At 48.6% G+C, this 24,074-nt stretch overlaps 1 protein-coding gene across 2 annotated transcripts in view; it reads left to right on the plus strand.

Annotated features, from left to right (window-relative positions):
- Window positions 1-1,726: 1,726 nt before the first annotated feature.
- Window positions 1,727-24,074, plus strand: part of TRPC5 (transient receptor potential cation channel subfamily C member 5) — a 110,570-nt gene continuing 88,222 nt past the window's right edge. The window contains exon 1 of one of the 2 annotated variants that reach the window (XM_077185807.1): window positions 1,727-2,428. The gene's annotated coding sequence lies outside the window, so the exon portion shown is untranslated. Of the gene's footprint in view, window positions 2,429-3,785; window positions 3,934-24,074 lie in introns of those variants that run through there. The other variant, XM_077185808.1, reaches the window with a different exon arrangement.

Raw genomic sequence — 24,074 nt, forward strand, 5'->3', positions numbered from 1 at the left:
CAGAACCACATTTGCACCATAAAATACTGAGGACAGGGGACCAGGGGACAGAACTCCCTCGTGGGTGCAGTCCTGCCCATGTGGATGTGGCTGTGGGAATGTCCCAGTGTGACAGTGGAGGCAGGATCAGTGGGATCTCTCTCCTGGCTGGCTCCTTTCAGAGGGCAGCTCCTCTCTCCTGGCCTAAGGAAAGTCCTGCATTCAGCTCCAGAGGCAGAAAGGGGAGAAGGGAACCCCAGTGTAACCTGGTGGGGTCAGTGGGAAAGGGAAGGAGGAAAAGTTCCTTTGTCTGGCCATAGCCAGCTATCCTGGCCAGGAAAGAGGTGAAAGCTGGGATTCACTGGCTTCACTCTGTCTTTAAAGGAGTTAGGAGCCTTGATCAGCTGTCTGACAGATTTGGTACATCCATGAGACAAAGTGGAGATGTGGGCTCAGAGCCCTGAGATGGCTGCAGAGCTCAGGTCCAGGGCTGGTCCCTGGACAGGGTGACACCCAGTGCTGTGCTGGCAGGTACTGGTGGCTCTGGGACACTCATGATCCAACCTCCCTGTGACAGGACCAGGCTGCTGGGGGCTCTGAGGGGTGTGAGGGAACCACGAGTGGGTGGGTGGGTGTGTGTAGCTGTGGGTGTATGGGTGTTGGGGTTTAAGCCCAGCCAGCAACAAAGTTCAATGCAGACCATTCACTCTACCCACTCCACAAATGGGATGGGGTGGAAGACTGGAAAGAAGGCAAAACCTGTGGGTTGGAATAAAAACAGCTTAATAAATAAAATAAAATACTATAATCATCATCATTGTCATCATCCAACTGTAATGAAAAGGGAAGTGACAAAAGAGGGACAGGAATAAGCTCTAAGAAGGTCAGTGCTGCACATACAGTCAGACATGGACCACTTGCTGACAGATGTCCAGCCTGTCCCCCAGCAGTGACAGTGACCTGGCCAGCTCCCCCAGTTCCCACACTGGGCAGGGCACTGTGGTGTCCCCTTGGCCAGCTCAGGCTGGCTGTCCTGGCTCCCTGTGCACCTGCCCACTGCACAGCCTTGGCTCGGGGTGAGCCCTGCTCAGCAGCACTGGGCTGTGAGCATCACCATCCTCACACTGAACCCAGCCCAGGGCCCTGCACCACATCCCGGGGGAGAATTCACTCTGTCCCCAACCCAAACAGTGTGGGTGTGAATGGGTGTGTATGTATGAGTGTGTGTTTGTGTGTGTGAGTGTGAGGGGCAGCTGTGCCCATGTGAGGGTGTGAATGGAGGAGGGATGGGGCTGAATGTGTGAGGTGCCCGTGCTTGAGTGGGGTGTGTAACAGGGGGTTGTGTGGGTGTGTAGGGTGTCTTGGGGTGTGTGTCTGTGTGTAGGGTGTGTGTCTGTGTGTAGGGTGTCTGTGTGGGGTGTGAGTCGGTGTGCGGGGTGTGTGTAGTGTGTGTTGCTGTGTGTAGGGTGTGTGTCTGTGCGGGATGTGTGTCTGTGTGTCTCGGTGTGTGGGGTGTGTGTAGCTGTGTAGGGTGTGCGGGGCGGGTGTGTGTGTGTCGGTGTGTAGGGTGTGTGTCGCTGTGTGCGGGGTGTGTGTAACTGTGTAGGGTGTGTGGGGTGTGTGTGTGTGTGTCTGTGTGCGGGGTGTGTGTAGCTGTGTAGGGTGTGCGGGGTGTGTGTGTGTGTGTCGGTGTGTAGGGTGTGTGTCGCTGTGTGTGGGGTGTGTGTATGTGTGTCGGTGTGTAAGGTGTGTGTAGCTGTGTAGGGTGTGCGGGGTGTGTGTGTGTGTGTCGGTGTGTAGGGTGTGTGTTGCTGTGTGTGGGGTGTGTGTATCGCTGTGTGCGTGTGCGGGGCGGGTGTCTCTGTGTGCGGGGTGCGTGTCGCTGTGTAGGGTGTGTGTCTGTGTGTCTCGGAGTGCGGGGCGTGTGTGTCGCTGTGTGTCTCTGTGTGCGGGGTGTGTGTGTCTGTGGGGTGTGTGTCGGTGTGTAGGGTGTGCGCGGTGTGTGTCTGTGTGCGGTGTGTGTCTCTGTGTCTCTGTGTGTGTGTCGCTGTGTGCGTGTGCGGGGCGGGTGTCTCTCGGCGAGGGGCGGCGTGTGCCCGTGAGCGGGTGCGGGGGGCGCGGCTGTGCCCGGCCGCTCGGCTCGGCTCGGCTCGGCTCGGCTCGGCTCGCCCGGGGCCCGGTGCCGCCAAGGGACGGGCGGAGGCGGCGGGGGCAGCGGGGGAGCTCCCGGCGGGGTTTTCGGGAGGCGGCTCGCAGCCCTGCCCGCCGGGCTCGGAGCGATGCGGCGGCCGCCCTGCCCTGCCCGCCGGCGGCGCGGAGCCGCGGGGCCGCGGGCGGCGGCGTAGGGAGCGGGGCAGCGGGCAGCGGAATGGGGGCGCCCGGCGGATCGCGGAGCAGCCCCGGGCCCGCGGGCACCCCGGCGGGTACCGCCTGACGGAGCGGCGCGGAGGTGAGCGGGGACGGGGCAGCACCGGGCACGGGGCCGAGAGCTCCGCGGTCACTCTCGGAACTTGGAGCCCCGAGCCCTCGGGTGCCGGGCGCGGGTGGTCGGGGCCGCTCCGTGCCCGCATCCCCCGGAGCCACCGGCACCCGCCCGCCCCGGCGTGGAGCGCTGCTCCTGCTGAACTTAGCGGCGGTGGGGCCGGGAGGGATGCGGGACCGGGAGGGATGAGGGACCAGGAGGGATGCGCGACCAAGAGGGATGCGGGACCGGGGGGATGCGCGACCAAGAGGGATGCGGGACCGGGAGGGATGCAGGACCAAGAGGGATGCGGGACCGGGAGGGATGCAGGACCAAGAGGGATGCGGGACCAGGAGGGATGTGGGACCGGGAGGGATGCGGGACCGGGAGGGATGCGAAGCCAGGGGGGATGCGGGACTGGACGGGATGCGTGGCCTCGCTCCCCCACGGGAGTTGCCGGCAGCACCGGGACTCGCATCCCGAAGGACGGTGCTGGATTTTGTCTGCCCTTGCCCTAAATGACAGCACGCACCGACAACCTGCACCCTCGCAGAGCGGGCTAAATGCCGGTTTGAATTGTCATTCCTTCGGGCAGCCCTTGACCTGGCTGTGAGTCATCTGGGTGACCCACGTGCCCTCAGCATGGGAAAGGTGACAGTGGTACCGGAGGGGTGTTCTCTGCTCTGATGCTTGCAGAAGAAAAATGCTTTTTTTATCGACCCCTCTTTGAACTACCAGGCATCTCGCAGTTCATAGTGTATCAAATTCTGCAGGGAAAAAAAAGAAAAAAAAAAAAAAGGGCTGATTTTCAAGACTCTTCATAAGTTCATTTGTTTACTATGGAGCAGTGACTTCAGTGGTCTCTTTGGTATAAAAACATTCTGCTTGTGTGATATTTTTGGTGGCATTGACAACAGATTTGTTAGTCATGGTTATGAATATGGTAATGTGCGAGTCTCCCATTAAATTCTCCATGCTCTAAGGTAACATGGTTGAACAGTCACCTACCAAGTCTTGCATCCTCGAGCAGCATCACTTTGAATTCCCAGTCTGTTTGACCACTTCTTCTTAACTTTTCCACTGTATTGTAAAAAATATTTGGTCCTCCTGCGGGTCAGATGTGAACCCTAAGTTTTTGTGCATCTCCGTGCAGGCGAGCTTATGTAATGCAGTGCCCTGTGCGGAATGCAGGAGGGGATCAAGGAGCACAGAATCTCCCGGGTGTGAAGGGACCCTCCGGGATCAAAGCTGGGATGAAGGATTTTTGGGAAGAGCATTGTCTTTGTGGTCACGGTGCCTCTGTGTGTGTGCCTGTCCCCACGGAGAGCTGAGCAGGGTTTTTCTGTTCTGAGGACGTTCTCCCCGATCCTGGGCAAAGCTCTCAGGCTTCTTCGGTGTTGATTGCCTTCTCCTTAATGATGTCGTGTGTCACTGCTTCCCAGGGCTCCGTGGAGCTGCTCAGAAGCCCTTGAGAACACTTTTCAGCCAGGCAGGTACTGTGTAAATGCAAATTACTGTATTGCTGCTTTAAAAATGCTTTTCAGAAGTTAAAGCGGTATCTTTAGGCAGTTCATTGGAACTTGTAGCCAAATGCCTGCTCAGGGAGCTCCAAAGCAGACTAAAGGAGCTGGCATTTTGACTAATACTCCCTCTTAAAGAAATCTAGTGTTGCTTCTGGAGAAAAGGCAGAGAAGCACCCCCCATTTGGGTGTTATCAGATGTGTCACTCTTTGTTCTGGCCAGGAGTATTCGCTCCCAGTTTCCCTGCATGTAACTTGGCAGTAATTATCAGCTGAAGAAATGCTTCAGCCCCGGACCCTTTAGTGGATGGGGACATGAATGTGCTTCCCCTGACCCCCACAGCCCTGGCCCTCTGCGAGCCCCTGCTCTCTGTGGTGGGGCTCTGCTCTTCCTCTGGTTGTACTTTTATTCTCAGGTACAGTGGGGATCAATACACTGTCAGCTGGGTGCAAGACTTCCCAGGCAAGAACTATACCTCAGATACTGCTACAGAGCACATTTCTAGAATTAAAAGTAAAGAAAAAGGTCGAGGTGCTGCTGGTTTTTGGTTTAGTTGTTTTTTTATTCTTGTAAAGCGGTGAAGAGAAACTAGATGGAATAGGACTTGAGCTTGAGACACCTCTGATCAGTCTCAATATATCTTGTAAGGGCATAGAACATTGATAGAATTCCTTATTTTTATTACTGGGCTTCTGAGAGAATGATTTCTGTTTTAATGTGCATCGCTTTCACTGTAGTGTATTGAAATTTCAGTGGTTTTGTAATGTGTTTTTTAAAAGGTGTTGTTACTTTTCCTAACCCCTTTCTGCTTTGGTAGAATCTCTGAATAGCTTCTAGGATTGCGTTAAAGGTAATGCAAAGCTCCAAATTCTTTGATCAGCTTTCTTTCTGCAAAGATTTATTTCAGGCAACCTTAAAAAAATCCTTAGAATGTCAATTCTGAGGTCTTTTCATGTTGTGGATTTAATAGACAAGGTACTGTCAGCTGAGCTATGAGTCTTGCTAAGAATATGATTACGTTGTTTTTTGAGAGATGTTCTTGAAAACATACCTTGGAGAAGAAAATTCACAATAGCTATGTGCAAATAATTTTTTTTTTCCCTACAACAGATGGAAGAGCAGTCAAGGGTGGCTAAAATTAGTTTGAAACAGAATAGATTATTCCTACAAGTACAGTAGTATAATTTGTACCAAATGAGCCAAATCCTACTAATTGTTACGCTGTAACTGGTGTAAATATAGAGTAATTTATTTGCCTGGATTTTCTCCTTTAAGAAGAAATGCAGAACACAGGGGATTGTGAGGCTGTTGGATTTTGACATGCTTGCAAAAGTCAGTTTTTCCTGAAACCCAGTGGCAGAATATGGCCCCCCACTCTCATCTTGACAACAGCATAATATTCACTCCCTGAGACTCCAGTTCCAAATTTGCTGTAATGTGATTGTGGGTAGAGGGTTGCTGAATGACTCAGATGAATGTAGCTCAGAGTAAACAAACATGTAAATCATTTCTGGCTAGAGACAGAGAAAGGAAAACATGAGAAGAAAAAAGCCAACCTGCAGGATGAGACATTTATAAAGTCATGTTTAGCAAGGATCACCAAGTTCAGCACAGGGTGCAACCATCAAAAAAGCTGAGCTCTGGAGTTGCCACGGTGTTTTATCTCTGGAAATGAGAGGCACCTGTGTGGAGTGAGTGCCTAAATGCAGGTTTTGCACAGAGCAGAGTTCTGCAGTTGCTCAGGCTGACAGCCTGGTACAAAGGTGGGCAGGTTCATCTCAGCACCTGCATCTGGCACTTTTCAGAGGCTGAGAGCTGGGAACCTGGTGTGCTGCCTGTCCCAGAGAGACAGGGTGCTGCCAGGGATGGCTGTTCATCTCTGCAGTGTCCAGTTTGGGGGGAAAAAATTGTGCTGTATAAGCGAGCAAATGATTCCTGAAAGTTTCTGAGCAGGAAATCCTGGTGAGCAATGTGGAATTGGTATGAATAACTGCAGACCCAGTGTGTGGCTCAGATTAAGAAGTACCAGAGCAGGTAAGTGGCTTTTAAACAACTGTGGGTTTCTTAGCTAGACAAACACTAAATCAGAGCAAGGCAAAGGCTGCTCTCAGTTGATTTTCCTGCCAAGGGAGATGGCCAGTAAGCACAAATCACTGCAACAGAGCATCCTGCCAGCCAGCTGCTCTTGGATGGCCAGGCCCAGTGCAGCTAGGGCTCAGGGGAGGATGGAGCTGTCCCTGTGAGAGGGAGCTGCAGTGGCTGGAAAGCTGGGGCAGGGCTGTTGTTCCTTTCAGCTCTCTCAGCCATTCCGCTTCAGTGTGTTTTCAGGCTAAGTTAGGTTAAGTTCCCTCTTGGGGAAGCCAGAAATGTGCTGGCATCCAGAGTTGAAATGAGGAGAGCTGGGGCTGGTCCCCTCCTGCTGCTGCATGAGGATCAGTTCCCTGCAGCTCTGCCTCCCTGCTGGATAACCTGCCTCATGTTCTGGCTGCTTTTATCATCATGGTAGAGAGGCTGCTGTGTTGTTGTGTGCAGCTCTTCAACATAAAAGTTGTGCTCTTCCTGAGATTTGCTGCCTTGCAAAGCAGTGAGCAGTCCCTGAGTGAAGTGTGGCATGGCATCCTTGCAGTGTTTTCTGGGAGGTGGTGGCTGGGAAGGGGAGGAACTGCAGACACAAGGAGTATTTCTCTCTGCCTGTGGGTACCAGGTAGACTTGGGTCCTCATGTTCTCCATTTTTTATGTTCTTTAGAGCACATCAGATTTTATATGGTGTTGGTCACAGTGGCCATGATAGGGGACATGACCTAGGCAGCAGGATGGTTTGTGCTGATGGGAATGATGGGTGTTCCTGTTAGCTCATTAGACACATATTATTATTTATTCTCAGCTCAGTCTCTGGATTCAAGCCAGGAAGCTGCTTTGTCCTTATTCCCTTCTCCCTTCTCTCCCTCTCTCTCCCTCTTCACGTGCAGTGAACATGTTCCAGTGAGAACTGAAGCAATTTCCTGGTCCCTCTCACGTGTCCTGCATCCCTTTTTTCATCCTTAGAGAGCAATCTGATTCACTCTTTGGGAAAGACTGGCTTAAGCACCTGAATAGAGTCAGATAGGTTCCCTATCATGTCTGCTAATTAAATTGTAATGCTCATTACCACAGGATGCTGTGGAGGCCAAAAGCACAAGCAGGTTGAAAAACATGAGGTGGGTTCACAATGCACAGAGAGAGGACAGAAGGAGGAAGGTCTGGGTGTAGCCTCTGGCTCCCTGGAATTTCCAGGTGCAGGGGTAGTGCAGAAGGGCACCCAGACTGCTGCCCATCACCAGAGATGGCATCCTGGGATAGAAGGGGCATGGATTTAATCCATTCCTGTGTTCTCCCAGCTCTGACATGCACAGCTTGCTAAAACAGCAGCTCACTTTCTGCTCAGTAAAATAGAGAGGGAAGGATAGAGCCTATGGAATAGTGTTTATTGGGCATTTTGGCTCCAGAATGATAACCAGGGTAGAGATTTCAGCATGCTCTCACAGGTATTAATGGATTAACATAGGAAGCTGCAAGAATTTCATTGTGTGAAGCCTTACTGACAAAAGCAGTGAGAGGATGAAGCCATTTGGGGCTCAGGGCTCTTGCTGGGACCACAAGATGAAATAATTCCTGTCTCTCATTCACTCTTAGTGTCCTGTTCATTCTGGTTTGTGCTGCATTACGAAATGGAGGTGCTGATCTCTTCCTTAGCCTGGAGCTGCAGTTAATGGAAATCTCTGTATTATGTGTATTGGGGTACTTGAAAGTTTCCAGGTGGAAAGACCTCCAGGTTTATAAAATTGTCCTAATGCCCTAAAGTTGTTCATGAGAGGAACAAGAGGAATAAGGATTGCTAGGATGGCAGTGCCTTGTCACCCACTTCTCCTGTGAGGTGGAGTTGGAGGCAGGGATGTGACTGAAGGGACAGGGGGCTCTGAGGGGGTCCCTGAGGAGCTGCTGGGAAGGCTGATTCAAAGAGAACCATCTGCTGCAGGACAGGGATTTTCTAACTGAAAAGAAGAGGTTATGTGGACAAAGGAAGTAAGATGTGATCTATGGAAGAGGGCAGGAGAGCACAGAGAATGTTTGAATAAAAAGATGCAAAGTCCCTGCAGGGGCTATAGTGAAAAGCCTTTTCCCAGATCTTTCTGTCCTGTGCAATACCATCAGGGGATCCTCATCTGGGAAGAGCAGACTGAGCCTCTGAAGAATCTTAAAAGTTTGCTTCTGCTGCAATATCTCATTTCTTCAGCAAGAAAACAAAGATGAACTTTCCTCTTGGGGGAGTCCATGGTGGACTTTCCTCTTGGGGGAGTCCATGAAGGCCATACTGGAGCTGGCTGGGCCCAGTGGCTCCACAGGGGCTGCTGAAGGGACCAGGGCTGCCCAGACACAGCCCTGTGCTCCAGCAGCCTCCTGCTTCCTCAGCAGGGAGAGCAGCTCCTCTGGGGTCCTGGCTGGTCCCCCATGGCCAGCTTGGATGCACAGGAGGAAAGAGGTGCCAGATCCCTGTTCCAGACAGACTCTGAGTCCCTCCTCTGTGCCATGGATTTGAGGGGCACAAGCTGAACCCAGACTAGGGCAGGGAGATGCTGGGAAAAGGGCTCCAGGCTTCTCAGATTTAAGGCCTAAACCAAGGTCTAAACTTCTGCCTTAAATTGCACATCTTTGTTTAAGCGCGGAGCTCCGCGTTTCTGGGCTGTTAGGGCAAATGTTCTGACATTTGTGGCTTTCTGTGGATCTTGAACTGATGCCAAGTTTGGAGTGGTGCCTTCCCAGCTCTCCTGACTTCTTCCCCAGCTGCAGGGTGCCCAGGAGCTCAGTGCTGGATCAGCCTGGGAGCTGGCAGAGGTTTGTTGTGGTCCTGCACAGCCGCGCCTGCGCACCCGGAGCAGCTCCGCTTGCACATTATCTCCTGCAGCTTTCCCTGCACCCTGTCTGTAACCTAATCAAACAGGCTGAGCAGCTGGTGAGTGGGAGCCTTGCCTGTCAAAGACAGGAGTAGGAATATCAGCAGTCAACAAGCCATCACTTCAGCTACTGGCACAAAATGGAATGGGGAAGGGTAGGCACCCCTCCCAAAATAAACCCATTGCTGTCCACAGGAGCCACATGAACCCCAGGCTGACTGAAATAGTTTGGGGAAAGACAGCATGAAGAGTGGCTTGACTGAAAAGAAATGCAGGATGCTGCAGTGGATGAAAGGGAGGTGTTTTGGAAGTGTTTTACATGCAAGGGTCTCTGGATGATCTCCAGTCAAAAATTGTTCATCTGCACTGGCCATACACCTGTGGAGTGGGTCAGGGAACACAAAGATGAGCAGATCTTTCTGGATTATCCTCTAATTTTGACAAAGATTTGAATGTACTCATGAATGGAGCAAAACTTAAAATAGGTGGTCCTACAAAAATCTTACAGATTCCTGGTATGTCGCTCCAGTCTTCAAGCATAACAGCCAGCAAGCTCCCTAAGTTTTTAATTATTTATGCAAAGAGGAGCATCTAGGGTATCCAAGAGCCTGGTAGTTAAATCTCTCAGCAGAGAGCTGGGGAAAGACAAGGGAAGGCTGGGATTCAGGCCACCAACACTGGTCTTTCTGTAGGGAATAAAGATCAGATTTGTAAGAGCTGTTAGCTCTGCCTGGTCCCTGCTCAGGGACATTCCCAGTAGAAGGCTGAGTTAAATTCTCAGAATTTCCAGTTCTTGCCAGGCTGAAGGGAATTGTGGCTCTAATCAGCCTCTTCTCTCTCACCAGTCCTGGGTCTGGCTAAGGGTTGAATTGTTGGTGAAAACTGAAGGGCCCTTCTATGAGCATGGGAGCAGCAATGGGAAGTGAAAAAATTCCCACTGACTTGAGCAAGATTTAGATCTGGGCATGAAGAACAATGTTTTATTTCAGAAGTTCTCACTGTCCTCTGAAGGGTTTGTTTTCATTCTTTTTAGGGCACACTATGTGATACAACCAAAATTCTGGGTGAAGCATTTGGGGTGTAATGAAAGAGTGATGTTGCTGCCATGGCCTTCCTGTACATTTTGGGATTAATCTTTCTCTCCTCAAAAACCAGCTGCAAACAAGGCTTCCTCTCCTGTGTCACTGACCAGTGCAGAGCAGGCCAGTTCAGGACTGTTGTGTGGGTTTGCTTTTTTAGCATCAGAGCTGTTTTTTGCTGCTTCTGCACGCAGACCAGAGGTTTGTGTGGAGCAGGGATATCTGACTTGTGCCAGTGACCTCTTCAGAAGCATCCTTCTGTCCCTCCCAGAATGGGGGCTGGCTCAGCCCAGGAGTTTGGGCAGGAGATCAGGCTCAGCCCTCTGGAAGCACAGAGTTAGAGATGGGAGGTAAAAGCTCTGTGTTGTTTTGTGCAGGCTGAGGTGAAGGGAGCTGAGGAGCTGCTGAGAGTCACAAAGGAGTGATTCCTGCAGTCCTGCTGCAGAGCCCCTCTCAGAGTCCTTTAATCTGGTTATTCTGCTTGGCTGAAGTCCTTTAACTGCCAAACTTGGAGCACTGAGGCTGTGAGAGGATGCTGTGCCTGATTGTTCCAACATTTAAACCAGGATATAACCACAAACACCTGTCCAATCTCTGCTGTCAGGTTATTCACAGCAACAGCACTGTTACATGGGTTTTTTTTTCCTTCCTAATGACCATTTCAAACCCTGATCCAGGTTCTACAAATGGCTCTGGTGTTCCTGGATGTTTGGCCAAACATGCTTTTGCCAGCTCATAGATGGGACTCTCATTTTCAGTGATGCCTGTAGGAGATTTTGGGCAGCCACAGGATGTGGTTCTGTTTGATCCAGACACTGATGCTTGAGCCTGAGAGCCTTTTCAAATGCCCTCTGGTCATACTGGCAAGGTGAGAGCTGTTACACACATGAAGGGTGGGTTTTCCTGCCTTTCCAAGGGATCACCAGCCTTGAGTGGGAGCAGCTGGGGCATGCAGGGAGAGCATCCACACAGCACTGAGTCCTGGCCCAGAGCATGTTCCTGTGCTTAAATACTGAAGCATTGTGAAGAGAATGCAGAGTTGAAAAAAAGAAATAAAATTAGGCTTTCAGTTCTTGTTCACCTCTGGAAAATCTGAAGTATGTTAATGGCATTATTACTGTGCCCATACTGCAGCTTAAATCGGCTTTATGGATTGAGCCTCTTAGCGTGGAGTTAGGATAGATTAGCAGCATTTCCACTCATTTTACAGGCAAGGAGAGAGAAACACAGCAGCAAGATTGAGAAGCCCAAGCCAGGTTTCTTCCTTCCTTGAGGCTGTGGCACACAAAGCTGTCACTGAGTTCAGTTTATTAGCTCAGAAGCAAACGAGCAGTGTGCTGCTAAAATGTGGATACATGAGGGGCACCATCCTGCTGTGTGGATTTTGTGATGGATGGATTCCCATTTTATTCATCTTTTATAGTCTCAGCACACAGAATATGCCTTTGTGAGTACTAAATGGGGAATCAAGTCATAAAGAACTGAGACTGCAGATGTCAAAAGTGAAGAGTATGGGCAGTTCTTCAGTGGCAGTGAAGTCTTTTATAGGGAAGATCATTTATAAGTATAATGGGTAGATGATATTGCTCAGAAGTACTGGTTTGTTTCCAAATTAACAAACACATAAGTAGATCTGCTCATGCCTCATTTAAATTCTTTCTTTATCTTGATTTGGAACCAGAGGCCCAATCTAATGCTTTTCATCCAACACTCTTGTTTAATCCACGTGGATCAATTATCATTATCAAGAGCTGCTGCTGAAGAGAACGTCCTGCACCTGAAAAATGAACTCTGGAATCAGCCTCCTCAGACTGCAGGGCTTTCCTCTCCCACATGGATCTCCTCAGTGCAGTGGAGATGCTGGAGGCACAAGGGGTGTTTGAGTACCAGGATTTTTGGTTGGAGCATCTCTGTTTTTGTAGATGCTTGGAGCATGACTGCACTTTGCATGAGTGCTTGAATCCCTGAGAACTGATGGATGCTGCAAAGTGATGGGCTGTTCCTGGTGGAAACCCAGTCATCTGCTGGCATTGGACCAGCCAGGATGTGTTTATAGCACTGCTGACAGTGCCTTTCATGTCTGGGCAGCTGAGGAGACCTTATAGGGCAGAAAAGCACAGCTTTAGTTCAGAGGAAATATTAAAAGCCAGCAGTGTGTGACTGTGGCAAGAGTGAATCCTGCTTGTGTTTGTTACAGCCCAGGAATGTTCCATGACCTGAGCATCTTCACTCTCCAGGGTAATGTCAGAACTGTCTTTGCAGAGCCCCCTCAATGTTTCCTGCTAGCCTGCACCTGTTTCTGCACAGAGATGTGCAAAGCACCAGGAGATTGGTCTGTTTTGGTCCATATTTCTGCTTTATTGGGTTCTAAAGCTCCCCCTGAGGCAGCACACACCCAAACCCAGCACAGCACCGGTGATGCATGGATAGAGACATACTCCTCATGGTTCTTTTCCTATTTTTTGGGTGCTGAGGAGGGCAGATAAGGCCCAAAAGTGAGAGTGACAATAGATTTAACTCAAAGCTTAGCAGGCTTTGGGGCTGAGCAGTGAAATTGTTCAGTGGCAGCGTGTGGCAGACCACATTGGTGGGACATGAAATGGGCAGCAGTGCACAGAGGTGCTTTGATGTGCTCCCAAAGCTTTGCAACACCTTCCCTGCTGAGCTGGACGAGAATTTTAGTTTGGAGAGCTTAGTCAATGGCATCACAAGTGCAAAGAAGCAGGAAGGAGTCCAGGATAGTGACTTCTCTTTTCAGTTTTAGCTGTGCAATTAGGAGTTATGTCACTGGAGCCTGCAAGACAAGTGGATCTGCATAGGCAGAGTGAAATCCAGAGTGCACAAAATGCATTTGAAACAATTTGGCTCTGCTCTGGCTGAAGCAAAGGGAAGGAAGAGCATAGTTAATTAATAAATAACACTAGGAAAGAAAATAGGCAAGGAAGTTAAAAGTCTGGATTGGTCTAAGTGCTTTTATGCTCCAAGATAACATATAAATATATACAGATTTAATTAGGAGAGGGTTATTTGAAATCTCAAAGCCAACTATCAGCCTCTCACTTTCTCACAATATTTTGTTACAGCCTACTATAAAAAAGACAGTTAATTAAAACAGATTTATTCATCCAATCATGCAGGTGTTACAATGAGACAGTGTTTCCAGAACCTGGGTATTTTTGTTCAATTTAATGGAAAGTAATAATATCATGTAGGAGGTGTCTCTAAGAGGCAATATTCATCCCTCCTGCCTTCAGTGTGTTCAGTGCCTCTGCCCTGAGCCCAGCAGGCTGCAAACACTCCCAGAGATGTTGTCCTGGCTCCAGGTGTGAGCAGGGAGCATTTCCCTGTGCTTGTGTCACTTGCAGTTGCTGATGTCGCTCCGGCTGTGCCCTGAGGATTTGCAGCTGATGCTAATGCAATCCATGAAGTGGAGTCACCTTGAGTTTGCATTTATCAGCTTCTGCAGGCACAGACCTGCTGCTGCACTGCCACAGAGGTGTCCCTGCTGCTCTGAGCCAGCCAGGACAGATCTGGGAGCTGCAAGGCGCCTGCTTGGTGCTGTGGCCAACACTGCACAAACCAGGGTGGGCAATGGGGGTTTCCCCCAGGGAGGGGTGGGTGTGTGTCTGTCTGTCTGTCTGTTGAAGTGGTGTGGGGGTACACTTGTGGGTTTCTCTGGGTCTGGACTGAAGGCACTGGAGACAGTAGTTCATGTTGGGACTCAGGTGTTTATTGTTTCTTATCAGTAAAACTGATGGTCTCACAACCATGAGCTTGGCAGCTTTTCATGAGAAGGCACAAAATGGCCAACAATCTCTTGTTCCAAGGTCTTTTAAGACTAAACTCTCCAATTAAGAGCTGACACCTGGATTATTTCACCTTTTAACCCAATAACTGATCCCACAGAGCCCCAAATGGGGACTTTTCTGCCCAATTACAAAATGCCACCCAAACCCATGAAGAAGGAGGAAGAAGAAGCATGAGGAAGAAACCCAGGACAGCACCCTGTGCCCTCCATCTTGCTTCCATCCATAACACACTAAAAACCCCAAACCCTAAATTTCTCACCAAGTGACACACCTGCACTACTCTCTATAATCTATTTCACACTTTTGTGGATTCTGGTCTATCTGGAAGTCTGGGAAACTTTCTCCATGAGTGAGGGTCAGAGTCAGTGCTGCCCTGGGGGTCAGGGCACCCCAGAGCAGACACAGAAATATTCCCTGTGGTGCCCTGGGGTTGCACAAAGTGGTGTCACCTTTGCCCAGCTTTAAGGAGCACATTTTTGAGTTATGAACTGAACTCTTTGAGGCAGTTTTCCCCTCACTCCTGTAGCAGTGTTGGTGTGTGTTTGTGAGCAGATCAGACTGTGGGATCTTTGGCACAAGGGCAACTGTCACCATGGTATTTTCTGAAAAATCCCTTCGCCAGAATTTCTTCTCCTGGGAAGCTGAGAAGCCTCAGAGAAAAATGTAAATAATAATGATCTGTTTCCCTTCTCCTGTGTTTGGCTGCTTTGGAATGTGGTCTGGACATCGTTTACCGACAGGTGCATGTTTGATTGGTTTCATGTGAATTGTTTTTACTTAATGACCAATCACCATCAGCTGTGCTGGACTCTGAGGAGTCAGTCATGAGGTTTTATTACCATTCTTGTTCTGCCTGTATTCTCTTTCTTTAGTAAAGTTTTAGTATAGCATGATATGATATGATTAATATAATATAATATAATATAATATAATATAATATAATATAATATAATATAATATAATATAATATAATATAAATCAGCCTTCTGAGAACACGGAGTCAGATTCACATCTCTCCCCTCGTCCTGGGGACCCCTCACAAACTCAACAGGCAGCATCCCTGGAGCTGTCACTGCCCTTTGTTTTCTTCTGTAGAAAGTTGAAGTCCAGAAAGAAATTTGAGAAACATACAGGTAGCATTTGATTTTTTTTTTTCCCACCTGAAATGTCAGCCAAGTGACATTTGTTGTCAAACACAGTGTGACAGCCTGGACTATCCTGCCAAGGGTTTGCAAGGAGCCTCAGGAGCTCTCCTGAAATACAGGGAATTCTTGGAGGAGTCCAGCTTCTCTCACCCAAGCCCCTCACTCCTGTAGCTCTCCTGGAAGGTGATCCATGGTTTCCTGGCGAGGTCAGCAGGGGTTTGGGATTGGCAGGATGATTTGCTGAGGAGGTGTTTGGGTTCAGAGAACATCTCATTTACAAGTGGGACACTGTTTGCTTCACCTGACCCAGCAGATTCACAGTGAGTTTGAGTGCTGCTGTCATTAAAAGCACCACAGAAAACTCAAAGTATGAATAAAGGCAAACTGGCTAATAATCATTATTTAAAAAAAAAAAATCCCACCAAAAGCAGTTTTGAGGTGCAGAATATACCCTTAGCAAAAGATCTTACTAAGGAAAATAAATCATCCATGACTGAGCGAGGGTGGACTGCTCTGAGACACCTCAGGGATGAAGTAAAATCGAGAGTACCAGCAGGAAAAATAAAGATTTGAAGTAGAGAAGCATCTGCAACTTGGAATCCTTCCAAATTGCACACTGTGAATAAATAGCTCTTGGAGCTTCAAGGTCTGGCCTTGGGGAAGGGACAAGGACTGCAGTGCCATCCTCCCATGGAGGAGACAGGCAGGACTGAGGGGGCAAATTCAGCAGTGCCTGGTGCAGGGAGGGATGCCCAGCAGCTGCCAGGGTCAGCAGCAAGCAGCACCTTTAATTATTTTAAGGTAAAGCTTGGAGCAGAAGCAGGGCAGAGGGAAGAGCTGTAGTCACCATGATCATATGGGTAGGGCCCATATGGCTTCTGGCCCTCCTCTTCCTCATCGTGGAAATCCAGGGGAAACCAGGGGGGAAAAAAAGCAAATTTGTCCATTCAAATAACAGTTTACTAACAAATACAAAATGCTTGGATTTGTCCATAGGTGTGTGGAACCTTTGCTTCTTTTTGCCAAGGTTGGGATTAAATGCACAAGACTTTTTTTTGGTTGGGACTCAGATGTTTATTAGTTCTTATCTCTGTTACACTCTCACAAACCCTGAGTTCTACAGCACTTCACTCTAACTACAAATGGAGCCCCATCTCTCTCTCTACAAGGCCTTTTAAGGATAAACTGTCCAATTAAAAAATGCCACCTAAATTATTTTTACTTTTAACCCAATAACCAACCACCTGTGGCTGCAATGTGGACTTTTTTATCCAATTACACAAAACCACCCAAACCCATGGAGAAGAAGGTGAAGAAGAAGAACCAGCCTTGAACCTAAAACCTCCATCTTGCTTTATATCTATTACTGTATTCTAAACCCTTAAACTCTAAGTTTTCCACCCTGTGATATCACACACTTCTATTGAAACTCCACACCCACAATCCCAGTTCTGTCATTCCATTTTGGAAGTTTCTCCACAGCCTCAGGTCAATGCAGTGTTCTCTTGGAGCTCAGTGCCTGGCAGTACAGAAAATCTAAAGTTCACAGCATTCAGGGTTCCAACACAAAGGGGACCCTTACTAAGCTGGCATGGAAAGAGTTAATTGCAGGAGACTCTGTCTTCTAGGAGAAATTCCTCAGTGCACAAGGATTGAGCTGAGACGTTTAAGAGCTGCACCAGTTCTCTCTCCAGCTGGACAAAAGATGAGTTCCTTGCCCTGTGGGATGAGCAGTGGCAGGAGCATCCCTGGCTCACTGTGGGGAGAAGGAAAATACTTGTGCTCACATATAGAGCCAAACAGGTGAACAGCTGCCTCAGCACTGTGTCAAATCAGGGCATGGCTGGAGTCTGTAGTTTTCCATGCTTGCCTGGGTGAAAGCTGGGGAGGATGTGGCTGTTGGGCTCTGTTCTGCAGGGCCTAGCTGAGGAGCTGCCCAGGAGAGCAGTGTTTGTGCTCCCCAGAGGTGCTTGCACCTGGTAAAATCCACTCCTCTGTGTTTTGATCAGAAATCAGGAAAGGTGGACCTGAGCTGCAGTTCTGGGGGTGTCTTGGTTTGAACAGACAGGTGTCTGCTAAGGAAGGCAGGAGCCTCCCCTGAAATGGGAAATGTAAACCCCTCCCTCTGAATTATTATCATTTTGAAATTAAGGGGCTCTCAGGCAAAGATATGGGAATAGGAATAACAGTTCTTTAGTAGGGAAAATTAAAGTACAAATGCAATAGTACAAACAAAAAAACCCCAAAAAACCAACAAACCACTGCCAGAGTGAGAGCAGTCCCTGTCCCCTGTGTGTCAGGGGGTGGCACAGCCCCATCCCATGGGGGCTCAGCCCTCCTGCAGTGCCAGCTGTGGCTCTGCTGGAGCAGGGATCCTGCACAAGGGGGGAGTTTTCCTCTGCAGCTCCAGGGCTGCTGCAGATGGGCCTGGGCTCCCTCTGGCCATGCAGGGCAGCAGAAGCTGCTCCTCTGGCAATGCACTGGGCAAAGGCTGCTGGGCTGTCCCAAAGCTCAGATTGGATCCAGGTAGGAATGCTTGGCTCCTGCCCTGGGCGCAGCATCTCCCCATGGGATGCTGGAATTGGATCAGCCCTGCAGGGACACTCAGTGGCCATGGACAGCAGAGATCTCCTGCAGGGAGGAGTGGCTGGGGGAGAGATAAAGAAAAAACTGCCCCAAGAACAGCAGAGAACTGCCCACCTTTAGAAGATTTAAATAGAATACACACCCCCAGCTAAATCTTTCAGCCTAAGACAGGGAGGAAGGAGTCAGACCTGGGCCAAAGGTAGCTGAAGAAAGCAAAGAGAAAATTTGGCCTAATGCATTTGAGACAGAATTGAAAAGAGGTCATCACTTAGAAAACAAAGGGCAAGGTTTCCTGCTGGAGAAGACAGGAAAGTTGGTGCTGAATCTGGCTTCCCACTGGAGAGCTGAGCTGGCAAAGGTAATTCATGAGCAGGGGATGGAAATCTCACAGAAACAGGCTGAGGAAGCTGAGGAGATTTAGACAGGCTGCAAATACTGTAATGCTAAGCAAAAATCAGGTCCCTCATGGCACGTCAGAACACAGGACCCAGGGAATATAACCTCAGTGCTTTGAGAAGAATTCGGCCTTACTTCATCAGAGGAAAAAATTAGTTTTGGTTTGGTTTTTTCCATGCAAATAGAGGTAACTAGCTACTAAAGACAAACCCATTTCTTTAGTACAGTTACAGAAAGAGACCTGAAAAATTAGGTTTTGAGGAAATTGTGAAGCTGAATACTTTTGGTGAATCCAAATTAAGTCCTGTATGTAATTAAGCTAGCAGGGATGCAGGGCAATCCTAAAGAGTCAAAGAATTAATTTTAGATTTGTGACAGAAGCAAGATCAGACTCAGTATTTTAATCAATCATGCAGTCTGTCTAGGAACAGCTCAGAATTTGAGGAACGTCCCAATTTTCCCTTGTGATGATGCATGTAACATGTCTTCCATGGATATTATTTCTGCAGTAATTTTTGCTGTTCTTCTATGAAAACTAGATTGTGGGTAATAAAATGTAATGGACAATGTTCAAGAATGCTAACAGCTAATTACATGAACAAGGAAATGTGTAAAACTAACCATGGAGCTTGAAATTATGGAGCTGTACATGCTCATTATGCCAATGTCCATTGAAAGAGTAAGGGAAAAAATCCCAAGGTCTTCATTCATTATCTCTGCCAGTTGCTTGTTATACAAGCTGGGTTTAGCCCTTTGTATCTGTTTTTTAATCAGACACTTTATCTGCTTTTCTGTATCTGGAAAGAAGAGTGCTGACATTGAAGAGGAGTGCTGTGCAGTGAAATTTATTGGAAGTAGGAAGATGCAAAAATTGAATTCTAGGAACAGAACAGATTCCTGTCACAGCAACTGAGAGCAGGTTGTGCTTGCTTGCAGGCACCAGTGGTGCCACACACCCTGAAACCAGATGAGAGGAGCAAACAGAAGCACAGCTGTGAAAAGCTGCTTGCCCAGAAGGGCAGTGGAACAATCCCCAGTGCCTGGGTTGTGGGATGGATCAAATGCTGCTGCTGAGTCCCAGTGAGAGTCCTGAGTGCTTTTCAGCCCCAGAGAAGCTCTCAGGGATTGTAAATCAAAGATGACTCGGACAAAGGGTAGAGAGAATGATGCATCTGACTCCATCATCAGAAGGCTAATTAATTACTTTATTATCCTATACTGTGTGCATTGTATCTAAACTGAATCTGCCCTCACAACTGCACAGCACTGCCCTCATCTCTGATTCTCTCGTGACTGTCCTGTGACAGTCCAACACACACACACACACACACACACACACACACACACACCTGGCCCTGATAGGCCAAGGGAACAAAACATCCTCACTTTGGGTAAACAATCTCCATATTGCATTCTACCTTAGCACAACACAGGCACAGCAAGCCAGATAAGAATTGTGTTTTCCTTCTCTGCTTCTCTCTGTTCAGAGGGCGTGTGAATCCCTCACTCAGGCACCTCAGGGATGGCACCCACAGATTAATTTGCCACGTGTGATGGGGTGTGTGCTCCCTAACAGACCCCATTCTGGTGGAACACCAGGCCATTCACGTCACTGGTGTGAGAAACCAAAGTCAGGGCAGAGCTGGGCACTAATCTCATTTCCTGCACATGAATTCTGCTTGTTTTGCCATGGACCTGATGATCTGTGGGGAGCTGGGCTGATGTGGTTTGGCTGCTTTGCTGGGAGTGTGGAGGAGTGCAGAAAGGCTGTGCAGGGGGATCTCAGCCTGCACTCTGCCCCCAGCCAGTGCTGAGAGCTGGAGACAGCTCTGGAAACAGCCCTGGGAAGGGAGGATTGCATCTGAACTCTGTGCTCACAGCAGGAGATGGTTCAGAGTCCAGGAGTGGGGTCAGCCTGAGCAAGCAAGAGCTGGAAAAGAAGCACATGCCAGGTGAAACCATGTCCAGGTGATGTCTGGCACCTGCAGTGGTCCCTCCAGCAGTTTGCAGAGTTCCTTAAATTCTCTGCTTGTTTCCTGTGTTTCAGTGAACACCTCAATCACAGCTCACTTCTTGCACAAGTTTTATTTATGTGGCTCCATTTAGGTGGGGCAAAATAGGTGAGGGTGTCTTCAAACACCACCCAGGCATGGAGTAAAAAGGGTAATAAGGATGCTAAAAAGGAAAATAATGCAAACTGGTAACTTTCCATCTCCTCTGCTGTGTAAGGATTGGAATTGTCACCAGCAGTGGTCGTGCCCCAGGATTAAATCCTTGAGATAGATGGGACTGTTCAAACCCTTTGTTCCTTTCCAGGCTGTCTGCTAACTCCTGTAGCTGTCTAAGCATCAGATACCTGAATTTTCAGACCCTTCAGAGCCATAGAGAACAGAAGATTTCAGATGAAGAAGCAAGAGGAAACCAAAAGAAAATGAGGATTTGAAAGAGCAGTGCTTGTCAGAGGAGACCAGCAGTGCATCATCTCTGCACAGCTGCTGTTCCAGTGCCTGGTTTGAGGGAAAACATCAGCAGGGAGGTCTCACTCTGCACTGCAGGATTCCACAAGGGGTTCAGCTGGCAGTCAGTGCTTGAGGTGTGGAGTGGAATGAGGTTCTTTACTGCCTTGGATACTCTCTCAAAAGTTGGAAATGTCTCAGGCTTTGCTTTCCTTAGAAAATGGGGGTGATGGTTCCTGTTTGTCAGGGCTCCCTGCCCAGGTGTGTCAGTGGGCAGGGATTGCAGGAGGGCCTGTCTGGTGGGGTCCACTCTGCATTTCTGTCTGTAGCCACACTTCTGACTGTGCTTCAATAAGGATCTCCAGTGTGCAGCATATTTTACAGCTGATTTTAAGCCCAGCATGGCAGTAACAGAGGTGTCCTGCAGCAGAGGAGCTTCAGCAGGCCTTGGCTGTTAAGTGAGATGCATTTCTGCTCTGCCAAAAGTGGTGTTAAATTGGTGGCTGCTTTATTGGGTTGAGTCAGAGGGATCCTCTGTCCCTCCATGTGAGCAAGGTGGATGATATCTGGCTGGAATGATTTAATGGATTTACAAAACTGCCTCCATGGAGAACGCCAGTGATGCCTCTGCACTGTGCTGGCTGAGTGATAACACCCTTTGAGCTTTATAAATAGCAGAGCAGGCAGTCCCTGCAGTGTGTGGGCTTGAGGCAGTGCACAAAGTGCCACTGTCACCCTGACCTGCTACCAGAGCACAGCACAGACACAGCCCTTGCTGCAAGGATCATGATGGGGAATTTTCCAGCCAGGAAGGGGCTTGAGAGGAGGTGCAGGGGCTGCAGAGAGGATCTGGCATCCCCAAATGAAGCAGCTCCCAGGAAATGGGCACAGCCCCAAGCCTGACAGAGCTCAAGGAGTGTTTGGACAGCGCTCTCAGGGGTGCACAGGGTGGGATTTTTGGGGTGTCTGTGCAGGGCCAGGAGTTGGACTGGTTGATCCTTGTGGTCCCTTCAGGCTCAGGATGTTCTGTGACTCTGTGTTTCTGTGATTCTTGTTCTGTGACTCTGTGTTTCTGTGATTCTTGTTCTGCCAAGTCCAGGGGCTCCAAGGCCCATTTCTCCCCTCTCTGTCCCACATCTCAAATCTGCAAACTTTGGCTTAAAGTTGGGAGATTTTTAAACCCAGAGAATTTGGGACACTTTCTGTCTGGTTTCTGCATCAATGAAGTTCACTCTGTGACTCACACTCTTTACTTCACACCCCAGAGGCTAGAAACTTTTTTTTTTTCTTTTTTTTTTCCCCAGAAGAACACATTCTCATATAATTATTGAACTCCCAAAGCTGAGGGCTGAAAATAAACCCCAGCAAGCGTGGCTAGACTCCCAGGGAAGTGACAAGCATGGCATGACTGTAATCTAGTCTAGTCGTGCAGCCTGTGAGCAGTTAGGGGAGCTCACAGCCCTGGGCAAGCTGCTCTCCTGGGCTGAAACAGCTCCTTGATACCCTGCTGAGAGTGATGCTGCTCACAGACCTGCTCCTTGGGGTGGTTTATCCTCAATCTCAATCTCAATGCCAAAACAGTTGCTTTCAGAGTCACTTCAGAGGCACTTTGCAGACAGTGCAGTGCTGCTCCCTTGGCAGAGATCAGTATCTTGTGAGCCATCTGTCCTGTAAGAAACAATGCTGCCTTGTCAGGGAGATGGTGAGAACGATATCCTACACGGTGTAATCTGCGATTTAGCAGCTCCACGCAGACATTCAGGAAAGACTGGCAGCATGAAAAGCACAGCTTTTATCAGGAGTGCACAGATAGGGAGGAACCCCAAGCAGGCAGGGACGTTCTGCAGGTAGTCCTTATTTGGGGAAATGAAGCAATTAGTCAGCATTCCTCTCTGCAGGTTCAGTGCTCACCATCCCTGTTATGTGCAGTAAATCACAATTTTGGTGCATGGCTGCCATGATCTGACCTTTGGTTCGGGTAGAAGCCAGGAAAGCATCAACCAGGTGTGCAAAGCAGCGTTCAGGGAGAGCAAAGGAGAATTTGGTGGAGCTGTGGGTGTGTGAATGTGGGAAGTGGCTCTGTAGAGAGTTCTCAGGGTCTGACAGAAGGCTCACATAGTGTGCATCTGTGTGCAACCTTTGAGATAAGAAATGCTGACTTAGAAATGTCATGGAATAGGACAGACATTGCTGAGAGAGAAATGGAAATAGAAAAAAGTTTCGAAGGATGGCCTTGCAAATAAGACTCTAGGTACTTTGGAGAATAGAACTATGGAAGGTGCATTGTATTAGGACCCACAAGGAGTAATTTTAGATGATTGGCTCTAAGGTATTTGCAGTATATTGTGGCAAAAGCTGATAGGCCAAGAAACACTTATAGTGCATTGTAATTAGGAAATAGTTGGCTTCTGATTGTGCTGGTGTGAATTATAACATCTGTATTGTCTCATCCTTCTCACGAGACTGAAAATAGAATAAAGAGTTTTGAAAATGCCTCTCAGTTGCCCCATCTCTGGCTCAGTATAGGGCATTGTCTGACACATGAGGAGGGAGGAGAGCTCAGCTCCTGCCTTGCAGGGGCACCCCTTGTCTCCTGCCTTGTTCCTCTGCCAGAGCTGCAGCTCTGCTGCCTGGCAGAGATACCCGAGGGATGCACCAGGAGGGGACAGAGCTCTGTGGCACCCCAGGAACCCCAGCAGGGAGAATTCCTGACAGGGAGCAGGGCAAGGAGCCTTTACAGAGCCTTGGAGGGGAGAGATCAACGCCAAGAGAGAAGAAGAAAAATGGGGGAGGCATCTGAGGTAATGACCACCTTGGGGGTGATTTTCATTTTACTGTGAGCACTCCCTCCCAAAAGAGGTCAGACAGAAAAGGAGAAAGTGAGGCTGGATCAGAAGAGACCTAGGAGGGAGGAAAAAGGAGAAAGGGAGGACAGGACATCTCCTCAAGAGAAAAAGTAATGCCTTGGTCTGGTCTGTGAATACAGCAGACAAGACAGACCTCAGGGGCAAGGTATTTGTTAATTGTTTGCTTTTTAAGGTTTGCAAAACGTTAATATTTTAAGTAGTTTATTCTTCATTAGCATAATTAAGAATACATAAGTCTAAACTCAGTGAAAACAGAATTTACAAATTAGCAGGTGCAGGGATTTGGAAGCGAGGGGTTTGGGAAAACAGAGCTTGTAAATGTCGGCATTAAGTAGAGCAGGGGAATCGTGCCAAGCCTTATTTATGGATTTGTGCATTTCCTTTGCCTGGGCCCACTCCTGCAGCCAAAGGAATGCAGCTCAATTTAAACATGAACCCCCTGCAGTTATACTGTAGCTGAGCCTGAACCCCAGAGCACATAAAATAAAATTCTCCTGAAAAGAAATTTATGAGCCTCACCTCAGACGTCTCTGGAAAGCTGAGGTGTCTTGAATCAACACTTAACTGAACAGGGCAACAAACTGTAAAATTAAATCCAGAAGAAAATGGGAGAAAATTTTAGAGAAGTATCTTGATGAAGGGAAATATGAAAAGAAAAAAGCAGTGGCATAAAGGTATAATGCAAACTAGGCTTGGGGGGGGAAAAGGGATCCTGTTCCCATGTGAGAAATTCCCCTTAGGAAGACCAAGAACTGATTGCCAAGATACTGTCCTGCAGATTTTTCAATGTGTGACAGAGTAGCCCTGTGGGATACTTAAAATAAGGTTTTTCCCCTGGTAAAA

The sequence above is a fragment of the Agelaius phoeniceus genome, chromosome 14 (genome assembly GCF_051311805.1).
Source record: "Agelaius phoeniceus isolate bAgePho1 chromosome 14, bAgePho1.hap1, whole genome shotgun sequence".
Classification (NCBI taxonomy): domain Eukaryota; kingdom Metazoa; phylum Chordata; class Aves; order Passeriformes; family Icteridae; genus Agelaius; species Agelaius phoeniceus.